Below are 13,613 nucleotides of genomic sequence, written 5' to 3'. Positions count from 1 at the left end.
TGAGTCACACCAACACAATTTTTTTGCAGGGAAACCACACTCAGGCCTATGAATATGAGCGCGTTTCATCAAACCGCCATGTTCATAAGACCAAGAACTACTCTGCTTATTCTTATGAGTACTATTGTCCACCTGCAAGACTATTTGCTAGGGCTCCAAAGCCAAAGTTCTCAGATGCTGCACTTAGACTCCTTGTTTCGAAGCCACCCTTGAAGATGTGGGTGGCTAAGAAAGCTTAACTCTCTTTTGCAGGGAAGGGTCTCCAGCCGAAAATCAAATGCGTCTGAAGCTATTGCTGGGGACCTTGAACATCTTGTAGGGCGCAAGATCAAATGCCCAAATGGTCTTATTATGTATTTTGTTCCTGAGTCGCTTGCTACTTGCCCTATCAGTCCTAACCTCGATCTAAGCTTTCATAATCCACTTGCTCGTCAAATGTTTATGCTTCAGAATTCTCTTCGTGAAGCCTATCCCCCTAACTAAACTGTAGGGTATGACACCAGCTGCTTCAGAATGGATTATTGATAGTGGATGTACTAATCACATGACTGGCAAGCGAAGTCTTCTCATGGACTCAACCTTACGTCCATCTGACAAGAGTCACATCACATTTGCTGATACTAGTAAAAGCAAGGTATTGGGTCTAGGTAGAGTTGCAATCTCAAGGGATCAGCACATGGATAAAGTGATGCTTGTTGAACCCCTTCGTTTCAACTTAATGTCTGTCTCAATGCTTTATGATTTAAACATGATTGTGATGTTTGGAAAATATCGTTGCCTTGTTCTAATGGAATCTGACAAGTCTCTAGTCTTTGAAGGGTATCGGAAAGATGATTTGTACATGGTAGATTTCTCAGTAGGACCACAGCTTTCCGTATGTCTTCTTGCAAAAGCTTCAGAATGCTGGCTCTGGCATCAGAGGCTAGGGCATGCTGGCATGAGGAATTTTCACACTCTTGCAAAGAAGAAGCATATCATAGGCATCAAGGGCGTCAAGTTAAAGAAGGATCACTTATGCGGTGCCTGCGAAGCTGGAAAGATGACGAGGGCCAAGCATCCCTCGAAGACAATCATGACAACGACTCAACCCTTTGAACTGCTACACATGGACCTCTTTGGTCCCACTCACTATTCAACTCTTACTACTACTGCTTGTCTCTATGGCTTCGTCATTGTTGATGATTGTTCAAGATATACATGGGTGCATATAATCCTCTACAAGACTGAAGTGCAGGATGTCTTCAGACGCTACGCCAATCGAGCCATGAACAACTATGGCGTCAAGATCAAGCACATCAGTAGTGACAATGGCACTGAATTCAAGAACACTGGCCTTGACACTTATCTTGATACTTTGGGCATCACTCATGAGTTCTCAGCTCCGTACACGCCACAGCAGAATGACATCGTGGAACGCAAGAACAGAACACTCATTGAGATGGTCTGGACGATGCTCGATGAATACAAGACTCCAAGAAAGTTCTGGCCTGAAGCCATTGATACTGCATGCCATGTCATCAACCGTGTTTATCTTCACAAGCTTCTGAACAAAACATCATATGAGCTCCTCACTGGTAAGAAGCCAAATGTCAGTTACTTCAGAGTATTTGGTGCCAGGTGCTGGATCAAGGATCCACATCACACTTCAAAATTTGCACCGAAAGCACATGAAGGTTTTATGCTTGGATACGGAAAGGATTCGCACTCCTACAGAGTCTTCAACCACTTTCACTATAAAGTGGTTGAAACTGTGGATGTGCGGTTCGATGAGACTAACGGCTCGCAAAGAGAGCACCTGCCAAATGTGCTAGATGAAGTTCCATCCAGTGAATCCATCAAGCTTATGGGAACTAGAGAAATCATACTGTCTGAAGCACAGCCCGAAGAGGAACTCATCATCTCTGCACCTAATCAACCTGAAGACAATACTCAGCCTGAAGACAATCCTTCTAACGATGACAATGATCTGAAAGAGCAAAATCTTTGTCATGTTCATCCTCGTGTTGCAAATGAAGTACAGATTGAGAAAATAATTGATAGCATCAATGCACCTGGTCCACTCACTCGTTCAAGGGCAACACAACTAGCAAAATTTTGTGGGCACTTTGCATTCGTCTCAATATCTGAACCCAAGAAAGTTGATGAAGCCTTCATGGAACCTGAATGGATTCAAGCTATGCAAGAAGAGCTTCAACAGTTTGAGCTAAATAATGTATGGGAACTGGTCAAGCATCCTGATCCTCGTAAGCACAATATCATAGGCACTAAATGGATATATCGCAACAAGCAAGATGAGCATGGTCAACTTGTCAGAAACAAGGCTCGTCTCGTTGCTCAAGGATACACTCAAGTTGAAGGAATTGACTTCGATGAAACATTTTCTCATGTGGCTAGGCTTGAAGCTATACGCATGCTGCTGGCCTATGCAAATCATCATAACATTCTTCTGTATCAAATGGATGTGAAGAGTGCCTTTCTCAATGGCAAGATTGAAGAAGAAGTGTATGTTGCACAACTGCCTGGCTTTGAAGATCCAAAACATCCTGACATGGTTTACAAGATCAACAAGGCACTGTATGGCCTCAAACAAGCCCCTCGTGCTTGGTATGACACACTCAAGGACTTCCTGAAGAGCAAAGGCTTCAAACCTGGTTCCCTGGATCCCACGCTCTTCACAAAGACATATGATGGTGAACTGTTTGTGTGCCAAATTTATGTGGATGACATTATCTTTGGCTGCACTAATCAGAAATACAGTGATGAGTTTGGATACATGATGCAAGAGCAATATCAGATGTCCATGATGGGTGAGCTAAAGTTCTTCCTTGGTCTTCAAATACGACAGCAATGCAATGGCATATTCATATCTCAAGAGAAATACCTCAAGGATTTCCTGAAGAAGTTTGGAATGCAAGACTGCAAAGGTTACACAACGCCAATGCCTACCAAGAGTCATCTAGATTCTGACGCCAATGGTAAAGAGTCCGATCAAAAGGTATACCGCTCCATGATTGGTTCTTTGCTTTATTTATGTGCATCTAGGCCAGATATCATGCTTAGTGTTTGCATGTGTGCCCGATTCCAAGCGGCACCAAAGGAATCGCATCACTTAGCTGTGAAGCGAATTCTTTGATATTTGGCTCACACATCAGCACTAGGATTATGGTATCCAAAGGGCTCAGAGTTAGATCTAGTTGGATTCTCATATGCTGATTATGCTGGTGACAAGGTGGATCGCAAGTCTACATCGGGCACATGTCACTTTCTGGGACGATCACTTGTGTGTTGGTCTTCAAAGAAGTAGAACTATGTATCTCTCTCCACTACTGAATCTGAATACATTGCTGCTAGATCTTGCTGCACTCAGCTTCTATGGATGAAGCAAACACTCAAAGACTATGGCATTCATCTGAAGCAAGTGCCACTCTACTGCGACAATGAAAGCGCCATCAAGATCGCCAACAACCCAGTTCAGCACTCGAAGACAAAGCACATTCAGAGCCTTTCTGCTACTTACGAAGACAATACTTAAAACCTTTACAATTTCACATATTTCTATCCCCATTGAAAACTACAACCAGTTTGTCATCAATCACCAAAAGGGGGGAGATTGTAAGTGCATCTAGTGCCACCCCTAGTTGGTTTTGGAGTATTTACGACAAACCTGGTTGAGGGACTAATGTGTTTGTGAGAATTGCAGGATAACACAGGTAGAAGTCCCTCATTGATTCAGTTTTCCAACCGGAGATGACCCCTAAAAATTTATGAAGACATTGAAGTCAAAGGTGGTATGTGAAGACATTCATATTCAAGACTATGACAAGAGAAGACATCGCGTGAAGACTATGGAGCGCGAAGACTTAGTTGTTTCATTGTTCTTTTTCTTCTTTGTTGAGTCATAGGGACCACCGTACTGTTAAGTCGGGTCCAAGTGAACCAGTCAGAATGACTGAAGTGATGCTTAACCAAAATCCTATGTCTTCGAGCAAAGACAATGAGAGCAAATCTTATCCAGAGCTGGATAAGTCAACTTTGCCTGTAGCTCAAGTAAAGTTGCCATGTGTGTTTGAAATCTGGCCGTTGGAACACGTGTCAGTTCCTTAGTGACCCAAGGTCATTTCGGACAAATCAGGTCGGGTTGCCTAGTGTCTATAAATAGCCCACCCCCTACACCATAAATTGGTTGGCTGCTTAGAGTTAGTGCACGGCTTTTGTCGTTTGAGAGCAACCCACCTCGAAGCCTTTGAGAGAGAAATCCTCGCGAGCACAAAGCCCTAAACACCCATAGCAAAAGAGTGTTAGGCATTACTGAAGTCTTCCTGTCTGTGTGTTCTCAAGACTTATTACACTTGAGGACTGTGAATCCTCCAGCCGGTTAGGCGTCGCGTTCTGAGCATCCAAGAGTCATTGTGGATCGCTGGTGAACGAAGTCTGTGAAGGTTTGGAAGTCTACCTTGAAGACTTACCAGAGTAATTGGGTGAGGACTGGGTGTCCTTAGCTCAAGGGGAATAAGGTGAAGACGCGGTCTTCTGAGTTGAATCTTAGCCTCCCTAACCAGACGTACAGTTGTCACAGCAACTGGAACTGGTCCAACAAATCATTGTCTTCAATGAGCCACTGGTTCTATCCTTCTCATCTCTTTATTTGCAGATTGGTCCTTGTGAAGTCATTGCCTGTTTGCATTATTTATTTGTCTTCACTGTGTGACTGCTTGTTCTGATTGGCTTCATACTATCTTCCACCCAGATCTATACTGCCTAGCTGCGATTAGTCTTTGTGCGTTCATTTCATTGAATACTTGACTATGGCTTGCTTAGTGTAGTCTACCTTCCGCTGCATGGTAATAGGTTTATTTCTATCGTTTGTCTTCGAAACGTCCATGTTTTGAAGACTTTACTAAAAATCGCCTATTCACCCCCCCCCCTCTAGTCGATCACTAGCACTTTCACAAGTTATTGCGGCTCCCTCCATCTATGATGACATGAATAGAACGTTCCTTCACAACTCCCTTTGTATGGAACAAATTATGCCTCTGATTTTGCTAAGCTTGTGTGACCTGCACACTCAAAACATGTTGAGCAACTAAACATTCATACCTGTCAGCATCTTCAGGAGCCATGTATTGCATCTCATGATCAGAATCATCTCCACCGTGTTCTTCACTTGTAATAAGAGCCAAAGTCTCCTCATCTAGTCACTAGCGGACTCATACCCACCATCCTCGGTAACAATCATCACACACTTAGATGAGCATTCTCTCACATAATGACCTCCACCCTTGCAACGACGAAAAATAATATCATGTGTTTGCCCTGTTGATGCCATGGATGAAGAAGAGCTTTGTGCAGGCCCAGAAGGTGTGCTCTTGGCAGATAGTGGTGGTTGTGCCTGCTTTCTTCTATCACGGTTGGAGGTGGCAGCTGACGGAGGTGCCGGTGTAGCAGAACTTGTGGAAGTAGAGGATGCATGCGGTGTCCATGATGAAGGTCGACCTGCAGAAAAGTTAGTTCGTGCCAATGCATGTCGATCCTGCACTTCACGTGCAGCTTTGCAAGCAAGATGGAATAAATGAGTGATATTATTATATTCCTTATACTCTAGAATGGTCTGAATCTCTTTATTTAATCCACCCATAAAACGTGCAAGCATAGCTTCATTATCCTCAACAATACCACATCTAATGATGCCAGTTTGTAATTCCTGAGAATATTCTTCTATAGAATTTTTTCCTTGTCTTAAACGCTGCAATTTTTGAAGTAATTCACGTTGATAATATGGTGGAACCCAACGAGTACGCATAGGAGTTTTCAAAGAAGCCCAAGTAGCTGGAATAGGATATAATCTACAATGTTCAGACCACCAAACACATGCAAAACTAGTGAAAGCATAAACAGCACCAAGAACACGTCTCTCCTCAGGATATTGTAAACATGTAAAACGTTGTTCAGTTTCTAACTCCCGAGTAAGATATATATCAAGAACATATCTACCCTCAAATGGTGGAATATTCAATTTTAGTTTAGGAAGATGGTCATGATCTCATACCTCAGGTGGTGGTGCATCCCTACCTTGCGATGATTTGCATGAGGACGACCTGGTGCTGGTGGTGCTGGTGGTTGCACGTAGTTCTGATTTTGATCAACCTCATCCTCATAATGGTCCTCCACCTTTGCAGTAGCAGCAGGATCTACAGAAGCATCAATAGTAAGTACAACGGCATCAGAAGTTTGACCAGGCTCAAGGGGAACGCGCAGTGCTCGTCCCACTTGATTTGGAAGGCGATGTTGTTGTTGTTGATGTAGAGGTGCGACAGGTGCAGCGGGCGGTGGTTGTGGAAGACGCGTGAGTACTTCATCGAACTTGGCATCCAACTTGGTGTCAATTATCTTCTTGACGTCATCAATCCTCTCCAATGCCTTTCCCAAGGTGGCCATGACGCCTTCCACCTGTTGACTCAACATTTGCTGAAATTTATCATGAAGCTCCTTCTTCGTCATGTTCTCCCAGTCAATCTCGTCGGCTTGTGGTCCTACCATGGTTAGCAACAATAGAAACACACAAGAATATGATCCTACAGACTACTAGAAAGTGGCAGTGTGTCACAAATCTGTCAAACAAATCTCAAATTCTGACTAGTTATTACCAAGCTGCAGGTGGTGATTGGCAACTGTTGTAGTCAAAACTCTCAAAGTTTGGATAGAGCGATTACCAGGGAGAGTCAAACGCACGACGTAGATGTATGTGGAGTTGGGAAGGCTTATAATATGGTAGCAAAAAGGGTCAGCAATAATCATTCAGAGCTGTAAAGTTGAATAAACGCTCAACGACAGTACTGTGCTAGTCCTAGGCTAGACCATACTAGAGACGCGAGCCTAGAACACTAACAAAATCATGGCGCAGCACAGAAACAAGGGGAAAGCCCACTCTAGGAAAAAAATTGCTCTTTTTTTGTGCTGCTCTTTTTTTGCGGAAAATCACTATAATGGTGAGTGTCTCAAAACACTTCTGAAGTCAAATTGACAAGATAGGCACGAAATTTTTTTTGACTAATTTTTTCGGAAATCAGGGCAGTGACGATGAAAAAGTGCGACAAAAAATCACTATGATGGCGAGTATCTCAAAAGATTCAGAAAAGGCTAAAAACGGGATAGGGAAAAAATACTTTCATCTGCCAAAAATTTGGCCTAAAAACTGCCCGGGGTCTCTAGACTTTTTTTGAAACCTACTCAGCAAGGAAACACGAATCGGAAAATAGATGGATCTCGAAAACAAACCTAATATGAAAATAAATCGGACAGGTGGTGGATATATGGTGGTAGGATATGGCTGCGGTGGTGGTATATGGCAGCGTTGGTGGGATATGGCAGCGGTGGGGGTATGATATGGCGGCGGTGGTGGTATATGGCAGTGTTGGTGGGATATGGCAGTGGTGGTGGTATATGGTAGTGGTGGTGGGGTATGGCAGCGGTGGTGGTATATGGTAGCAGCGTTGAAGATGGTGCAGCGGCGGCGTGACAAACTATGACAGAACTCAAAACTCTAAAGAACTAGATGCTAAGACCAGCAACTAGACACGACAATGCAACCACAAATTCAACAAAGCAAAACCCTAAAAAAGATTATGCAAAGGCTCAGATTGGTTTGGATATGATGAACTAACCCTAATTTTTTTGGCTTTTTAAGGACTGTAGGTATGAAGAACAGACTCGATCTAAACTACAAAAAACTGTAAAATCTCACTGAGCAACCTGGAAATATGATACCACTTGATAGAGCGAGGGGCCCAATCTTTTGATGAGATGATAACTATCAATTTGGTAGAGACAGCTTTGACGATCTGACTACAAACATGCACGATGTTGCGCCTTAGCAATCGCTAAACTAACTCCAAGAGGTTATTGACCACGCCGGAGCACGATCAACCTAACCACGAAGGTCTATTCCTGCGAGCAATCGAAGAACAAGCAAGAATATGATTAAGAAATCTGAATATTGTGAGTATGGATGAAGTATTGATAAAGGCGGGGTTCCGAAAGCGGTCTTGGTCTGGTCGTTGGACACAAACGAAGTACACGAAGTTGCAATGGCTAACTTTTAACTAAACAAATCCCAAAGTCTAGACGATGACCTTAGGGTTGTATATATGGAGGAAAGAGGGGGGAATTTCATGGCCCTTGGAGGAGGGGTCCGAAACCAACCCTAACTCTTGTTTCCTCACACATACGGACTCTAAAACAGCCTACAATCAAGTATTTCTAAATTACATGGGCCTGGCCCAAAAATAAGGTGACGCGGCACCTAGATAGCCTCTGGCCGAATTTTATGTAGTGGCATCTTGTATATTTCGTCCAAGGCTTCATGCACTCATTATGGTGGCTTCAAAGTCTTGGAATCATCACTTGTAACTCTGTTCTTGTTCCCCTTGTGCATGCCATCATCTCCATGCTTCAACTTGCTCCAAGGTTCATCTTTCTTGTCCAAGCTAGGCCCTTCTTTTGTAGGCAAAACAAATGTATCCAATTTAGGCAGCATCATATCCTCATGAACATTATAATCATTACCAAGAAACGAAAGTACCTGGTAATTCAATTGGCATGCGCGAGCTCTAGTAATTGGTCCAGTATGTATAGAAGCAGGGATTGTGGGTGTAACAATGGTATTGATGTCCTCATCAGAAGACAGTTTGCTGGCTCGTAGAAGCAACAATCCCGCAGACCCCGGCACCTTAGAAGTTCGGGACAAAAATGGAAAACCACGACGCAACAAGAACAAGCATCGGCACAATGGCGGTGAAGCCGAGGATACAATAGTAAATGCCAGATTCAGTAACTCCAAATCAGGACCGTGGAGGAAACCCTCTAAAGGTAAGAGGGATGGACCTACCGCACTAGACAAGATCTTGGATAGACCCTGCCAGATACATGGCACCCCGGACAAGCCTACCAACCACACCAACCGTAACTGTTGGGTGATAAAACAGCCCAGCAAGCTCACGACCGAGGAACGGGGAAAGGGCCCCTGAAGCGAGCATGATGACAAGCCTCGTGGACCGAACAATGGAGGTCAGAAGAAATTCTCTCCTAAGTAAAAACCGTGAACATGATCTATGCCATGCACATACCCAAGAAGGAAAGGAAGCGCGTGCTTCGGGACGTCTATGTCGTAGAGCCGATGGCATCGAAATTCAACCCATGGTCGGCGTGCCCGACCACATTTGATCGCATGGACCATCCGACTAGTATCCATCATGGAGGGTCAGCGGCCCTTATACTTGACACCATTATTGATGGGTACCACCTAACTCAAGTGCTTGTGGACGAAGGCAGTAACCTCAATTTGATTTACTCAGATACAGTAAGGAAAATGGGCATAGATCCATTAAGGATCAAACCCAGCAACACAACCTTTAAAGAAGTAATCCCAGGCATCGATTCCCGCTGATCGGGCACGGTGACCTTGGAAATAGTGTTCGGCTCGCCAAACAACTTCCGCAGCGAAGACTTGATCTTTGACATTGTCCCCTTCCACAGCAGCTATCACGCACTTCTTGGTCGTATGGCGTTCGCCCGCTTCAACGACGTCCCCTATTACGCATATCTGAAGCTAAAGATTCGTGGTCCCAAGGGTGTCACCACTGTTAATGGAAACACGGAGCATTCCCACCTCAGTCGCAAAGTACATGCCTCGGATGCACAACTTCGTGCTTAAAATACCATGGGTAGCTGTAGGGACTAACCATTCAAATGCAAAGTGTTCGGTTCAACTGAGCTATGGTCAAACACGTCTTCGGACGATAATAGGTACCATCTAGGACCTATCCAGATCAAGCTAATACACCATGGCGACTTCTCAAGACCCTCTCTCAGGGGCCCGTTAGCCGAGTAACCCCCCCCCCCCAAGAGCAAAGGCGCAGACGTGCAGTAGGGCACAGTAGGACGTCAAACCACACATAAAGGCCCTGTGTAAACCTTTCCTCTGTAAAATTAATTTTTGTACCAAAGTACCTATAACAATTGCTTCAGAAGTTCGGATTGTACGGCTAGACGTCATGAGTTTATCGGAAATAAAGATCATCCCTTACCCTCCCCTTGCAGTCATTAACATAACCTTTTCCGCTCTCTGACGCCGAAGCAAACTAATACGGTACATGTTTTCTTCAGATGCAATTGGCTAATAGACCGAGGGCTCGATTATAACACTCACCCCAAGCATCACCTCGGCACTAGTTCCTATCTCATGTGCTCGGCGTCTTGGATATTGCATTATATGAATCGGTTTCGAATTATGTCTTGGGTCAATAGTTGGGTTGCCCGTCTCCTGTGTTTGCCCTCTTACGTTCTGCATGTTAGGCTAGGGGGGTAAAGGGAGAACCGTTGTGATTGTACTTACAGCTCGCCTCGTTAAGTACCTTAGTGGAGAAAGCCGGAAACAAACTATCATAATAAAGCTAGAACTGGTCGGTGATCCAACGACAAGTGTTAAACTATAAATCGATGGAGATTAAGCCATGTTATATGAAGAGTTTGTCTTCGCACAAACCAAGTGATGAAGGTATATACCTCGGCTCATCCGAACATCACAAAACACCGGGAGCTAGTAAAGCTACTATGGCTAAGTGAACGCACTAAAACCGCAAAGTCTGATTGCCTCATTTCTCTCACATCCTACCGCCTTCAGGCCCGAGACGTCGGCTCTGGGTCACAGTGTGGAGGTTGAAATAGCCCTTGTAGCATCTACAAGGGGGCTAAATGTCGGCGACTGGTAACTTTCAGATTCAAACGGCCACACAGGAGTCAAAATAAACAAAACAAATAAAGTACGATATACCGTACAAAGCAACCGCATTATAAAGCACAAAAGTTCAACTATGACATGATGTCACCCTCACCCATAAATTACATCTTTCGAGGAATGGGCCTCTATCACTCGAGCACCATCCATTACGATGGGGAAGTACTGCTCAGGACGCCTATGCTCCTTTCTAGGGAGCAGGGGTCCTGTGTCCATCTCAACCGGCTTGATCTTCGGCTAGTGCACCATGGTCTTTGCGAAGGCCATCTGACTTCCCTCGATGAATAGAGAACGCTTCAGGACATTTATGAGGGATGCGACATCGCAGAGCTTCTGCACTAAACCGAAGTAGTTGCTCGGCAGCGGCCTTGAAGGCCACAGCCGGACATAGAGGTCCTTCATGGCCGGCTCCGGCATCCGGTGCAACTCCATCAGCTACTTCATTTGATTGCTCAGGAGGGGAGGGTGATCGAGCACCTGGAACTGTTCCCAAAACAACATATGCTCGGCATCACCCTCCCGAGCCACAAAATGCCTGGCCGCGTCTGCCGCACTCCTCAGGAGATCCGCAAACGCACCTGAGGAACGCCACACTTGCATGAGCAAAGCGAACCAGTGACCACCAAAGACACTTTGCAATAAGTATGGCTTACCATCTACAATATGATTCACTTGGTGGAGTTCTTCTCAGGCGCCTCTCATTTCCATCCTCGCCTCCGGGATCTCTAGCTTAATGCAAGATAGCTCGATGGCTTGACCATTATTTTTCTGCTCAAGGTCCTCGCATTTAGTGACAGCATCCTTGAGCTCCCACTGCACCTCAGCCACTCGGGCCTCGTGCTTTTCACTGGAGGTCTTCACCATCGATAGTTCGGTGGCCGCTCGCTCGGCCGCTACCTTCTGTTCGGCAACCTCTTGTGATGTGGAGCATCCTACGGTCATCCCCATGGACCTACCTACGGCTCCCATGACACCACATGGACCAATGACTACTGCTTGAGCAAGGGCTATCGAAGCTAAGGTGAACTCGCTCCTTTCTAAACTAACACATTCCACATGTGAGACATGGATACTACCTCAAGCAGAGACCCTATGTGTGATCAGGTACTTAGAGGGAAGCCACGAAGCAACTACATCCAATGGACAAGATGGCAAGGACACCAAGTACAAGGACGAAATGGAAGAGCTGTCAGGAATCTCCAGCCTCCGGACGACCAGACCACGTCGGACGTTCGACATGTGGAACGTGAGCCAGCCCTAGGACCCAGCCAGCGAGTGCTACAGCATCCGGAAGACCGACCCGGACCGGACGTCTGACAACTCCCAGCACCCAGATGACCGAGCCCCTCTGGACATCCAGTGCCACCATCAGAGAACGAAAATAGCGGAAATCCGAGCCCTTCCGGACAACTGAGCCTCCGAACGTCTGACATCCACCGGACATCCGGTGACAACCGACTAGAGCAGAATCACCGGACGTCTGGCGCCCTCCGGACCCTCGCGTGCCTATCTGCGCACAGTGACTAGGGCTGAGGCCCATGTACCCCTTCGTCCCTCTAGACTATAAATACTCCTTCTCCTCCAATGTTTAGGGTTAGCATTGGTTTAGCTCATACTAAAGATAGAGCTTTTCTCATCCACTAGATACCTACTCCATTGGAGACCAAGGCCTCCTAGGAGAAGATCCCCTAAGTAGATTTAAGACCCCCTCTTGAGGGAAGATCCACTAGTGGATTCAAGACCTCCTAGGAGATGAACTAGTTACCATTGTATCCCCTTTTGTTAGATTTGAATCATGTATCTCTCTTTGTGTACATGGATCTTGCGCATGTGTCTCATTGATTTGAGTGTTTCCTCTTGTTTCCCCCCATGTTTTCCCTCGTGTGTTCATCATGTTCTTCAGGAACCCCCTCCAAATCGTGAAAGATCAGCCCCTACGGTTCCATCCTACATCATCGTGGTATCATGAGCCAAGGTTGATCACAAATTTGGAGTCCCTACCCCTCGTTTTTCTAGCCTAATTTTGTTGATTTTGTCCCAATTTCAAAAATCCCCACAAAATAGCCCCAATTTTTTGTGATTTGTTGGTATGATGAAGTTTTGTTGCATTTGATCCGTGTATTTTCTTTGCCATGAGTCGATCTAGCGTTTCCCCATCCTTCCCTTCATTTCCATCCACAAAATTCATCCAATTTTAACCAAAATTTTCTTCTCCCCCAACAACCCTAGACTTCATCCCGCAGCCCGAAATCGCCCAGGCTTCGGACTTCCGACCACCTCCGATTGTATGACCCCCGGACGTCCTACCACCTTTGGTCATCCGATGTTTCCTGACGAAACTAAAAAAATGTCTCCAAAAATTTTCAGCCACCCAGGACATCTTCCGCAACTGCATACCCATTACCACCTCCACTCCACTTCCACTAACCCCTCGACATACCCAACCGTACAACCACTTTCGGCTACCACCATTTACCTTGTGTTTTGATAATTTGAGTTGTGGTTCTAAGTTTCCTATGGTGTTTTGGCTAACTAGGAATGGCTCAGCTTCGACATCATGACCGCTCATCGTCACCAAGGACTCAACATCGAAAATGACCACTTTACAATTTTGAAACCATCAACCCTAAGTAAGGACGGTAACCTCGACGACACCTTTGTGTACTCCCTTGCCTTTGCATTGATAACCCCATATCCCATTTTGCATCACTTTCCTATCGATACTAGCCATTGAGTATTGTCGACAATGTTACTTGTGCACTTTAGTGTTCATCATCCCCATTGCATACCTGTCACATCATCTTGGTACAAGCATCTTGGT

This window comes from Triticum urartu, chromosome 6A (assembly GCF_056163025.1).
Source record: "Triticum urartu cultivar PI428250 chromosome 6A, HENAU_Tu73, whole genome shotgun sequence".
In the NCBI taxonomy this organism is placed as follows: Eukaryota; Viridiplantae; Streptophyta; class Magnoliopsida; order Poales; family Poaceae; genus Triticum; species Triticum urartu.
This window is presented reverse-complemented; position numbering follows the sequence as displayed.